At 39.3% G+C, this 14,315-nt stretch overlaps 1 protein-coding gene across 1 annotated transcript in view; it reads left to right on the forward strand.

Moving 5' to 3' along the window:
• Positions 1–7,004: 7,004 nt before the first annotated feature.
• The window catches only part of FZD6 (frizzled class receptor 6), a 35,821-nt gene continuing 28,510 nt past the window's right edge, over positions 7,005–14,315 (forward strand). The window contains exon 1 of the mRNA XM_063451149.1: positions 7,005–7,193. The gene's annotated coding sequence lies outside the window, so the exon portion shown is untranslated. The remainder of the gene's footprint in view (positions 7,194–14,315) is intronic.

Consider the following 14,315-nt stretch of genomic DNA (forward strand, 5'->3'; position numbering starts at 1 on the left):
CCCCCCTATTTTACACACAGACTGAATCCTTACAAGCACACTCTGCACTACACACACACACTACATTCACTAAACACACTCTGCACTACACACACACACTACATTCACTAAACACACTCTGCACTACATTCACTAAACACACTCTGCACTACACATACACTACATTCACTAAACACACTCTGCACTCACTACAAACACTACATTTACTAAACACACTCTGCACTACACACACACACACTACATTCACTAAACACACTCTGCACTACACATACACTACATTCACTATACACTCTCTGCAATCACTACAAACACTACATTCACTAAACACACTCTGCACTACACACACACTACATTCACTATACAGGGAGTGCAGAATTATTAGGCAAGTTGTATTTTTGAGGATTAATTTTATTATTGAACAACAACCATGTTCTCAATGAACCCAAAAAACTCATTAATATCAAAGCTGAATATTTTTGGAAGTAGTTTTTAGTTTGTTTTTAGTTATAGCTATTTTAGGGGGATATCTGTGTGTGCAGGTGACTATTACTGTGCATAATTATTAGGCAACTTAACAAAAAACAAATATATACCCATTTCAATTATTTATTTTTACCAGTGAAACCAATATAACATCTCAACATTGACAAATATACATTTCTGACATTCAAAAACATAACAAAAACAAATCAGTGACCAATATAGCCACCTTTCTTTGCAAGGACACTCAAAAGCCTGCCATCCATGGATTCTGTCAGTGTTTTGATCTGTTCACCATCAACATTGCGTGCAGCAGCAACCACAGCCTCCCAGACACTGTTCAGAGAGGTGTACTGTTTTCCCTCCTTGTAAATCTAACATTTGATGATGGACCACAGGTTCTCAATGGGGTTCAGATCAGGTGAACAAGGAGGCCATGTCATTAGATTTTCTTCTTTTATACCCTTTCTTGACAGCCACGCTGTGGAGTACTTGGACGCGTGTGATGGAGCATTGTCCTGCATGAAAATCATGTTTTTCTTGAAGGATGCAGACTTCTTCCTGTACCACTGCTTGAAGAAGGTGTCTTCCAGAAACTGGCAGTAGGACTGGGAGTTGAGCTTGACTCCATCCTCAACCCGAAAAGGCCCTACAAGCTCATCTTTGATGATACCAGCCCAAACCAGTACTCCACCTCCACCTTGCTGGCGTCTGAGTCGGACTGGAGCTCTCTGCCCTTTACCAATCCATCCATCTGGCCCATCAAGACTCACTCTCATTTCATCAGTCCATAAAACCTTAGAAAAATCAGTCTTGAGATATTTCTTGGCCCAGTCTTGACGTTTCAGCTTGTGTGTCTTGTTCAGTGGTGGTCGTCTTTCAGCCTTTCTTACCTTGGCCATGTCTCTGAGTATTGCACACCTTGTGCTTTTGGGCACTCCAGTGCAGCTCTGAAATATGGCCAAACTGGTGGCAAGTGGCATCTTGGCAGCTACACGCTTGACTTTTCTCAGTTCATGGGCAGTTATTTTGCGCCTTGGTTTCTCCACACGCTTCTTGCGACCCTGTTGACTATTTTGAATGAAATGCTTGATTGTTCGATGATCACGCTTCAGAAGCTTTGCAATTTTAAGAGTGCTGCATCCCTCTGCAAGATATCTCACTATTTTTGACTTTTCTGAGCCTGTCAAGTCCTTCTTTTGACCCATTTTGCCAAAGGAAAGGAGGTTGCCTAATAATTATGCACACCTGATATAGGGTGTTGATGTCATTAGACCACACCCCTTCTCATTACAGAGATGCACATCACCTAATATGCTTAATTGGTAGTAGGCTTTCGAGCCTATACAGCTTGGAGTAAGACAACATGCATAAAGAGGATGATGTGGTCAAAATACTCATTTGCCTAATAATTCTGCACTCCCTGTACACTCTCTGCACTCACTACAAACACTACATTCACTAAACACACTCTGCACTACACATACACTACATTCACTATACACTATCTGCACTCACTACAAACACTACATTCACTATACACATGTTTCACTCACTACACACTACATTTACTAAACACACACGGCAGTACACACACTACATTCACTAAACACACTTTGCACTCACTACAAACACACTACATTCACTACAAACACACTACATTCACTATACACACTACATCCACTACAAAAACACATACTCTGCATTCACTATACACACACCTGCATTCACTACACACACACTCTGCATCTAATGCATGCATACAAACACTACATACATTACACAAAACGTACAATCTGCATCCACTATACACACTGCATCCATGACACACATACTGCATCCACTATACACACTGCATCCATGACACACATACCGCATCCACTATACACATTCTACATCCACTATACACACTTCATCCATGACACACATACCGCATCCACTATACACACAAACAGAATTACTGGTAGGTACAGTGCCGGTGTTAGACTATTTTCCACCCTAGACAAGACCAACTACTTGCATCCCCTGGGAAGGAAGACTTGTTAAAGTGTTTTTTTTTTTTTTTTTATAATGGCACTTTTTTATTATTGCTACACTGTGTAGGAATAATGAAAAAAGTGTCATTATAAAAAAAAAACAGTGGTGATCTCTTACCTATCCTAAAAGATGCACTCTCCTAAACAGATTTCCAGAAACAAAAGATAGAATAATGTCTTTGAACTAACTGCCGGTGTTTTATAGTGTGCAATTCAATAAACAAAGGGACAGTTATAGAGCCTTTTAACCTCTCTCTTTTATTCTGACACTGACCCTCCTCCAGTATTGTTGTTTAGGTAAGCAATTAAAAAACTGGACTGGTTGGGTGTCTTGTATTAGTGAATTGTGTGCAATAAAGTAAAAATAAAAAAAATCCAGTTTTAAGCAGTATACTGCTCACGGGCGGCTGGACAATTTACATTATGAAACTTGTATTGTTTTGGTTGAAAAGTAAACCAAAAATATGTTTGAAGACCTGGGATTCCAGAATCAGATGTCCCATAATTCCTTGCTGTGATTAGATGAGACTCTATAGTTCCAACTGAGCTTTTATTGAGCCGTCTCAGTGTGTGGATGTAGTAAGAGTTGTTATTGAGATCAGACAAGGTCAGGCTCATAAGTCCTTTCTTTGTGTGACTTTCTTATCTCATCTTCCCTTTTCCAGGAAGTGGGGTAGCCCACTCATGGTATGATTGGTCCTAGCTATCCATTTTAGGATGACAAATCACCCAAAGGTGCTGTGTTGTTAACAAGCATCTACACTTCAAGAACAACTAACAATCAGTTTGACTTGTAGAAGTTCTGTAGGATCCATACAAAGGAAGACAAGTCTTGATATGAGCTAATTGCTGTAGAAGATGCATATTTTGTTACAAAATGCAGATTGGGAATACAGGTTGGCACATGCTCGCAGCAGTGTTAATTTTGCCGCCTAACAATCTTAGTCGGATTTTAATCGACTAACATTTTTGAGATTTGGTTGACTAAATCTAGTCTAAATCTAAAACTATTCCGATGACTAAAATGGCTTTTTATGTATCAAACTAAATGGAAATTTGCCGCCAAAATTAAGACTGACTAGCAACCTGAGATATTAAAACCCATGATAGACATTTAATATTTTGCTTCATCTCATACAAACTCTTTGCATGTGGTATGGATCTATTTACTATTGTAATTAGTTGGCGCTATAAAAATACCAACAATAATACAAATAATTTAAGTGATAAAATGTTTTGTATCAGTCTAACATAGCTGTGAAACATAGCAATCAATCATACTATGAGTTTCTTGATTGGGGAGATCTCTCCTAGAGACTTACTGTATGCAATGTCAGCTTTATATGTTGGGTTCTAGCAGGGCAGTGTTGTGACAGTGAAAGTGCTGGGGATTTACATTCACAGGCTGCATTACTATCCAGTCCAGTCCAGCAGTAATCTGTTTGGAAGTTGAGCTCAATTCACACCTCTATTGAGCCAGAAATCACTTTACAAAATAAATGATTCCGTTCCTTTTACCATTTGTCGTTTTTTGTTTATGTTCAGATGATTGTTTGATTGTGTGAGGGTTTATAGTATAGTTGTTATATTGAATTGTTACAATGTTATTGTGTGCCTGTGTCTTGCACTGAGTGTAATACAGAGAGATTGTGCACGTGTCTTGCACTGAGTGTAATACAGAGAGATTGTGTACATGTGTCTAGCACTGAGTGTAATAAAGAGAGTGTACATGTGTCTAGCACTAAGTGTAATACAGAGAGTGTGTACATGTGTCTAGCACTGAGTGTAATAAAAAGAGATTGTGTACATGTGTCTTGCGCTGAGTGTAATACAGAGAGATTGTGTACATGTGTATGGCGCTGAGTGTAATACAGAGAGATTGTGTACATGTGTATGGCGCTGAGTGTAATATAGAGTGATTGTGTACATGTCTCTTGCACTGAGTGTAATACAGAGAGATTGTGTACATGTGTCTTGCGCTGAGTGTAATACAGAGAGATTGTGTAAATGTGTATGGCGCTGAGTGTAATACAGAGAGAGTGTGTACATGTGTCTTGCACTGGGTATAATAAAGAGTGTGTACATGTGTCTAGCACTGAGTGTAATAAAGAGTGTGTGTACCTGTGTCTAGCACTGAGTGTAATACAGAGAGTGTATACATGTGTCTTGCACTGAGTGTAATACAGAGAGATTGTGTACCTGTGTCTAGCCCTGAGTGTAATACAGAGAGTGTGTACATGTGTCTAGCACTGAGTGTAATAAAGAGAGTGTACATGTGTCTTGCACTAAGTGTAATACAGAGAGTGTGTGTACCTGTGTCTTGCACTGAGTGTAATACAGAGATTGTGTACATGTGTCTTGCACTGAGTGTAATACAGAGAGTGTGTACATGTGTCTAGCACCGAGTGTAATACAGAGAGATTGTGTACATGTGTCTTGCGCTAAGTGTAATATAGAGAGATTGTGTACATGTGTCTAGCGCTGAGTGTAATACAGAGAGAGTGTGTACATGTGTCTTGCACTGAGTGTAATACAGAGAGAGTATGTACCTGTGTCTTGCACTGAGTGTAATACAAAGATTGTGTACATGTGTCTTGCACTGAGTGTAATACAAGAGATTGTGTACATGTGTATTGCACTGAGTGTAATACAGAGATTGTGTACATGTGTCTTGCACTGAGTGTAATACAAGAGATTGTGTACATGTGTATTGCACTGAGTGTAATACAGAGATTGTGTACATGTGTCTAGCACTGAGTGTAATACAGAGATTGTGTGCATGTGTCTAGCACTGAGTGTAATACAGAGAGAGTGTGTGTACATGTGTCTTGCACTGAGAGTACTACAGAGAGATTGTGTACATGTGTCTAGCACTGAGTGTAATATAGAGATTGTGTGCATGTGTCTAGCACTGAGTGTAATACAGAGAGAGTGTGTGTACATGTGTCTTGCACTGAGAGTACTACAGAGAGATTGTGTACATGTGTCTTGTACTGAGTGTAATACAGAGAGATTGTGTACATGTGTCTTGCACTGAGTGTAATACAGAGAGATTATGTACATGTGTCTTGCACTGAGTGTAATACAGATAGATTGTGTACATGTGTCTAGCACTGAGTGTAATACAGAAAGATTGTGTACATGTGTCTAGCACTGAGTGTAATACAGAGAGATTGTGTACATGTGTCTAGCACTGAGTGTAATATAGAGATTGTGTGCATGTGTCTAGCACTGAGTGTAATACAGAGAGAGTGTGTGTACATGTGTCTTGCACTGAGAGTACTACAGAGAGATTGTGTACATGTGTCTTGTACTGAGTGTAATACAGAGAGATTGTGTACATGTGTCTTGCACTGAGTGTAATACAGAGAGATTATGTACATGTGTCTTGCACTGAGTGTAATACAGATAGATTGTGTACATGTGTCTAGCACTGAGTGTAATACAGAGAGATTGTGTACATGTGTCTAGCACTGAGTGTAATACAGAGATTGTGTACATGTGTCTAGCACTGAGTGTAATACAGAGATTGTGTGCATGTGTCTAGCACTGAGTGTAATACAGAGAGAGTGTGTGTACATGTGTCTTGCACTGAGAGTACTACAGAGAGATTGTGTACATGTGTCTAGCACTGAGTGTAATATAGAGATTGTGTGCATGTGTCTAGCACTGAGTGTAATACAGAGAGAGTGTGTGTACATGTGTCTTGCACTGAGAGTACTACAGAGAGATTGTGTACATGTGTCTTGTACTGAGTGTAATACAGAGAGATTGTGTACATGTGTCTTGCACTGAGTGTAATACAGAGAGATTATGTACATGTGTCTTGCACTGAGTGTAATACAGATAGATTGTGTACATGTGTCTAGCACTGAGTGTAATACAGAAAGATTGTGTACATGTGTCTAGCACTGAGTGTAATACAGAGAGATTGTGTACATGTGTCTAGCACTGAGTGTAATATAGAGATTGTGTGCATGTGTCTAGCACTGAGTGTAATACAGAGAGAGTGTGTGTACATGTGTCTTGCACTGAGAGTACTACAGAGAGATTGTGTACATGTGTCTTGTACTGAGTGTAATACAGAGAGATTGTGTACATGTGTCTTGCACTGAGTGTAATACAGAGAGATTATGTACATGTGTCTTGCACTGAGTGTAATACAGATAGATTGTGTACATGTGTCTAGCACTGAGTGTAATACAGAGAGATTGTGTACATGTGTCTAGCACTGAGTGTAATACAGAAAGATTGTGTACATGTGTCTAGCACTGAGTGTAATACAGAGAGATGGTGTACATGTGTCTAGCACTGAGTGTAATACAGAGAGCTCACACTTGTTTATTACACACAGCTCACTCCCAGACTATATACTAACAGTAATAAACCAATACTGGATGGAACGTTGGCTCCACCAACCAATCAGCGGGGGGTGTACACAACCCCGGGGGCCAATCAGAGACGGCTTTACATGTAAAGTTCTGTTACCGCACGCTGTGAGCAGTCAGCCTGGCTGGGACTCGGGGACAGGACAGCGGCCAGTGGGTGACCCGGAGTGGGAGTGAGTTATCCAAGTAGGGTGTGCGTTACAGCAGGGCTGGGTGTGATTTACCCCGGGACACCAGCCACCAAGAAGTGTCTGCCCTGAATGTAGCAACTGGATCCAAGTGTTCAGAGGTAAGGATACAATGTGTATATCTAGGATTCCAAATATAGAATACAATGTGTATATCTAGGATTCCATGTATAGAATACAATGCGTATATCTAGGATTCCATGTATAGAATACAATGTGTATATCTGGGATCCCATGTATACAATACAATGTGTATATCTAGGATTCCATGTATAGAATACAATGTGTATATCTAGGATTCCATGTATAGAATACAATGTGTATATCTAGGATTCCATGTATAGAATACAATGTGTATATCTGGGATCCCATGTATAGAATACAATGTGTATATCTGGGATCCCATGTACAGAATACAATGTGTGTGTGTATATATATAGTGTAATGTGTACATAGAAAACCGTGTATACAGTATAGAATTCCATGTGTAGAATACAATGTATACTGCATGGAATGCCATGTGTATAGGTAAGAATAATAGTTTGACAAGGGAAGAAGGGGCTTGGCAGGCAGCGGACAATGGGACAGTTGGGGACACTGTACTGGGGGGGGGGGGGGAGCACTCTCTGTATGATGAGGGCCTCTCTTTATGTTCAGGGGGAACTATCTGTAGGGTGGGGGCACTCTGTTACAATTGGCTGGGGGGGGGGGGGGGGGGGGTAAATATTATTGGAGGAACTCAGCAGACTCTGTAGTTCATGCAGGGGAGTTAGAATAAAGAAACCCCTGGGGTTTGTCATGAAAAGGACATTATTTACACTGGAGCAATGAAACTGCTCTGGAGAAGTATTGTTGAAAGCAGGTGCAACAGTGACCGAAAACAGAGGCGACTGGAGATTTAAAAAAAAAAGTGAACTTTAAATGAGTTCCAACGTGTTTAATGCACTTGCAATCTGTATTTTTTATTGCACCAATAAATCACTTCTACTAATAATTGCTTTGCTTGGACAGGTCCCCAGATGGTGCAGTATGCATATGGTGGGATATCCATGTTTTAAGCTGTGGATGTGTAGTTTCAGCCAGCGTTTGTCAGGGAAGAGATTCCATCTGTAGATTAACCTAGGAACCCTGGGAAATGTAGTTTACAAACCTCTGATAAAGAAATGTGTGAAGATAGACAAAAATAGTTTGTTTGAAAAAGAGGATGTTATAAAACTTTTTTTTTTTTTTTGTAAGTCTCAGAACCGCATATTCTAGTATTTAACCTTTTTAATGGCAGAATGTTCCAGAACAAATCTGACATTTAAAATGGATAATCAAAAAACAAACAAATAACAAAAACAAACAGAGAAGAAATAGTATTTTACACAGTACATTGGAAATCACAGAATGTAACACAGACTGACTTCTAGAATTTTATCAACCAAATGTCTGACCCATTTCCAGTTGTGTGTTTATGTCTATACCATATGTGTGTGTGGGTGTATATATGTTATATAATGCACTTTTCTGTGATAGAAAAGCTTTGTACACCAGGTTGCCGTAACGCTGTTTATTGTTCTATATCACTTGCATTATAAAGGTACTGTTTGTTTCCATTTGTTGTTGGTTCCCTTTCCCTTGCTCAGTAAAAGCTATTGAAGGTGGTGTGTGCCCAAATCATTTTCCTTGTTCTCGCAGCAGCATACACAGTTTTATTGATGGCAGTCTAAGAGCAGCCTCACAGTTGTTTTGGACCCCAACAATTGTGTTTATTATTGTGCATTGAACCTTTATTTTTATTTTTTTTACTTATTTTTCTATGCTGACTAGCTCCTGTTTACAGCTGATGTATACCCAGTCAGTATACAGTAAATGAAACATTGGTTCTAGATGGTTAAGTCAACTAGCCTTGTCTGCTTTGTATCCCTTACATCGAGTGGACACTTTACTGAGTAAACTGAATGGCCCCAGGTCCTTTAGTTGTTGATTGTATTTAGAATTTCTGATAATGTGTGGCATTGGCAATGCCGCATTGTACACACACATATGCCAACTAATGCTTTTACAGGAATTTATAGATAACTTGGAATTACCCAAGACATCTCTTTTCAAATCCCTTGGGGGGGGGGGGGGGGGGGGGGGGGAGAAACAACTGCAATAGAGATAGCCAGATAATCTTTCTTATTTAGAAAGCTTGGTATGTATACATTATAGTTGTGTGTGTGTGTGTGTATAATTTGTCTCTTCCAGTATGTTATGTTAATTGTTTATAAATATATATATATAATACATTTGGCATGGGAGGCTTACTTATTTATTTTAAACTTAGGAAGTATCTTTTTATTCGCCATTCTAACTGGCAAAACCTAAGATGAAAAATATAAACGTTGTAGCTCTTAGCATTTAGTTCCTAAAACCATAGATTAGTAGTAAGAATTGTCTTGTCGGTTGGTGTCATTACATTGGTGTCATTACAATCCCGTTCAGATCAGTGAAGCTCAAACACAGCAGTATCTTTCTTCATTCTGGTCTCCAAACACTCAGGGGCAGAAATCTAGTACTGGGCTGGTTTGACTTTTTTAGTAGTATTTATTTTATTCATTCAGCCTTTGCTTGAGTGAATGAAATAAAAAAACACAATAGTATACTATAAATGTTAATGTACAATACAAAACAAAGTGTTAGTTAAGAACAAGATAATTAACAGTAGAAAACCGGCTGAGAAAAAAGCAGTGTTTTAGGGTTTGTTTTCTATTGGTTATTTTAATAACAGAGCTTAGCGAATTAATTATTAATTTTTTTAATTACACTACATTAGAAATTTAGGGACTACTCCTATTCTATCTGCTTTTCTGCTGGTAACCACTTCCATTAAGAAGAGCCTTTAATTAAGTTATAGTTGACGGCATAGAAATTAGCTACCATTGAAGACTTTACATGCATTGGTGTGAAGGTCCAGCTGATGGCACACCTCTGGTGTCATGGGATGTTCCATAGAATTCCATTCAGTCCACTTTCTGACGTGGTGGATCTAGCAGCCCTATAAGGTGGGTTACCAGGGGTTGCCCTGAGAATCTGACGTGGTGGATCTAGCAGCCCTATAAGGTGGGTTACCAGGGGTTGCCCTGAGAATCTGACGTGGTGGATCTAGCAGCCCTATAAGGTGGGTTACCAGGGGTTAAGCAGAGAATCTGACGTGGTGGATCTAGCAGCCCTATAAGGTGGGTTACCAGGGGTTGCGCAGAGAATCTGACGTGGTGGATCTAGCAGCCCTATAAGGTGGGTTACCAGGGGTTGCGCAGAGAAGGTGACATTGATTTATTTTTGTCTGAGGATTTTACTTTTTTGCTGAGATATGGACTGTGTGTTTGTTGGCAGAAACTGGAAATAACACACAAGTAACAGGTCCACTGTAACAGCTGGTGGGGGATGGGACTGAATATTTACTCACTTTACTTTTGGACTAATCCCTAGTGTCAATGTATGATTGGTGGTAGGTAACCAATAACCACACAACCCTTAGTGGTATTTTTCATTGATAATCCACTGCAAATATTATATAACTGGCCCACACGTTTATTGAGAATGTTATTTGTTTTTTTTTTAATTTATTATTATTATTTTTTTTTTATTATTTAACATATCAGGTATATTTTCAGGTCTATGTGATGATTGCCCAGTGGTAGATCTAAATAATATTGATGAATTTAGGCTATATTATTATTATTATTTATAAAGCACCAACAAATTCCGCAGCGCTGTACAATTGGGTACAATGTGCTATTATAAATGCCAAGTTTGCATACCGAGTCAAAGGGAAATATGGGGCTTAGCAACAAAGAAAAACAAAAAGTGAAAAAAATAAAGAAATGTTCTCATAGCAGTTTCTGTCAGCCAGTGGCATTAATTTATTTATTTTTGCTGTTGTTAGAAATTGCGCATACTTTCTAAAAACAATGTCAGTTATTCTCTCCGTGGGTCCATACATCCTCAGGATTATTCACTAATGTGAATTTCAAACTTAAAGGACAACTGTCACCTGAAATGTATTTTTTTTATTATAAGAATCCTTGCAGCATGTAATGAACATATTTTAAAATACCGTAAATATGTTTAAAAATACCTGACATTATGGCCCCTACTTTAACAGAACACTAGATCCCTCTGCCATATTCATACACCTTCGGTCGGATTGAGGTAGAATCTGAGCATTGGGCTCCTGCTTCACTCCCTGCAGAGAGCGGCGATGTCATCAGCCATCGCCCTGTGTGGTCTGCATGGTCCGAATTCCAACCACATTGGCAATTCTCATACGTATTTACTAATGCCGAATACGGCCAGAATTCTGTAACATTGGAGAGGAAATCATTGTTTTGCCGAACTCACGTGAACCAGTTTACAGCAATCGCAAATTATAAATCACTTGCCATATTATTATTATTATTATTATTATTATTATTATTATTATTTTATTATTTATATAGCGCCAACAAATTCCGTAGCGCTGTACAATGGTTAAGTTCTGGTGACGGTCGTTGGTCAGAGTAGCTGAACCGGAAGCACAGCTGACTTGGAGAATGTTTCCAGTCCAGCTATTTTACCTTGAATTTAAAGTTCACTTTGAATTCTCACTTGCGTTAATAAGTCTGAAACTGGTGCATTGCCATGACATGGAAATCATATTTCCAAAATGTATCTTGAAATAGCCAGGATGGGAATATAGTGTGTGGTGGACTTATGTGTGTTATTTTTTGTTTTGTTTCTGCCTTTAAATGTGATGCCAAAGTGTACTCCTTTTTTTTTTTTTTTTTTTAGTGAATAAGCCCTATTTGCATTAACACTGCACATGCTGGTAATTGGTTAACCTGTATTTCATTCTTTTTTCCCCCCTGCTATTGTTATTGTATCAATGCACATTACACGTGATCAGTTCAAATTAAGGTGCAGTCTGGGTCTCCTCTCACTGGGTATTTAAGTGGTTTCAAATGGTATGTGGCACAAAGTCAACTATGTGAGGAGCATGTTTTATTGTATTAAAGGGAAGGTGTAAATAGGCAGGCATTGCACCACAACCCATCTAACATTTCTTTGAAGTCTACCTTTGTTTTACAGGCCTGTGTGTGGATCCTGTGCTGCAAACTCCATCAGGGAGACTTAAAAGTGTTGCCAATAGAAATGTGGGCAATGTTCTTGGGGTAGAGCAATTTCCATGGAAGCCAGTAGAATTCAGAGAATCTTGCCATTGATTTTGATGGTGATTGTTTCACATTTGGAACATTGCGCCACCTTCTTGTTTACAACACTTTTCTAAATTCCCCCTCCTCCCCCCCAATGTATTAAGCTGTCAGAATCTGACAGGTCTCTCAAGCTGTGAAATGGCTAATCATTTTCGCCTTGAGTGAATACCTATCACTCACACTAATTGCGTGATGGGTGCATTCACACACTCAAGTGGTGGTTGTTTTTCTGTACCTTTCACTTGGACCCATTTTGCTGAGCTGGGTGATTATCTTGCATTAGTATCTTCTTTCAGAAAGGGAGGGGGGATTTCAAAGAAACTCTGGGGGGGAAAGCCAGCGTGGTCATATCTCTGCGTTATTTCCTTTCATTTTAACAAGACAGGATATACTGAATCGATTCTAGCCTTGGAAGAAGCATCCTATGCACCATAAGCAATACAACTCAAAAGTAGTTTTCAGATGTGACCAGGTTGCACATAAACTGACTAAACTGGGAATTTACCTAAGAATTGCTAATTTTTTTGTCAAATTTCTCAAATGCAGCTATTTTACAGACTTGGTTATTTTGGGTCTAAAACTTACAGTCCTTTGGTTACTTCTAACATCTGGACCAGGGGTTAACTCAAATTCTCTCAATTCTTAAGAGTAATTAAATCTTCTAAAACAGGCTTGTCAGGCCCATTTTTATTATTTCTTTTTTAGGTTTTTTTTTTTTTTTTACATCCCCCCCATCCCTCCCAACACATCACTTCAACATGCTGATGGTGAGCATGTGAAATGTGAGTAGAATTCATATGGAGCAAGAAGGGAGTGTGTTTGCTGTACTTGTAGATTAGGGGTGCCCAAAAGGTAGATATTTTAGCACCACAACTCCCATGATGCTTTGCATGCCTTTAGAATATAGAAACATAGAATGTGACGGCAGATGAGAACCATTCGGTCCATCTAGTCTGCCCAGTTTTCTAAATACTTTCATCAGTCCCTGGCCTTATCTTATAGTTAGGATAGCCTTATGCCTATCCCACGCATGCTTAAACTCCTTTACTGTGTTAACCTCTACCACTTCAGCTGGAAGGCTATTCCATGCATCCACTACCCTCTCAGTAAAGTAATACTTCCTGATATTATTTTTAAACCTTTGTCCCTCTAATTTTAGACTATGTCCTCTGGTTGTGGTAGTTTTTCTTCTTTTAAATATAGTCTCCTCCTTTACTGCGTCGATTCCCTATATGTATTTAGGGAATGACAAAGCATCATGGAAGCTGTAGTTTTAAAACATCTGGGGATCTACCTTTTGGGTATCCCTGATGTAGATAGATTGAGGTGTTGGATTAAACCAATTGATCCATCCAATTTGACCCCAGTTAGGATGCCATGTGGAAGAACAAAGGAATGCTAGAAGCTGTTTTCATAAACAGACTGGAGATTACGATCTACCTGGGCACCATGATGATGCCTTTATGTGCAGCCAAGTTGCTCAGGCACCCAGGATTTGTTGAGCTCTACTTATAATGCCAAGTTGCGTTACAGAGCCGGGAACCTGGTGCTCTGAGGTACAGTGGTGTTTCCTATGCGGTAGGTGTTGGCTGGAGCGTGGACTACCCCTGATTTACGGAATGTACAGTCAACAGTCAATTGAAAACACTTAACACTGTGTGGCTAAGGGTTTTCATTTTACGCTCACTCCCAAAACGTAATAGAATGATATGATGAGCACAGATTTTGAGGCCGTTTGTGTTAATGCGGTATAAATAACGGTTCAGGCACTACCGGGTCTTTATCAAGCTGATTGGGTCGAAGCGTTGCTGCTTTTGCCCCAATACTGCAATTTATTTATTTTTTTATCCCGGAGTGCCTCAATCATTATTTATTCTGCATATCTTGGAAGGGAAGCTTTGCCAGCCCTGGCTTAAGAGCACCTGGATTATTTGGTGAGTGCGATATCCAGTACGTCTCTACTGTGTTCATGCGGTGGCTATACTAATACCTATATAAAAAAAA

The sequence above is a fragment of the Pelobates fuscus genome, chromosome 4, assembly GCF_036172605.1.
Source record: "Pelobates fuscus isolate aPelFus1 chromosome 4, aPelFus1.pri, whole genome shotgun sequence".
In the NCBI taxonomy this organism is placed as follows: Eukaryota; Metazoa; Chordata; class Amphibia; order Anura; family Pelobatidae; genus Pelobates; species Pelobates fuscus.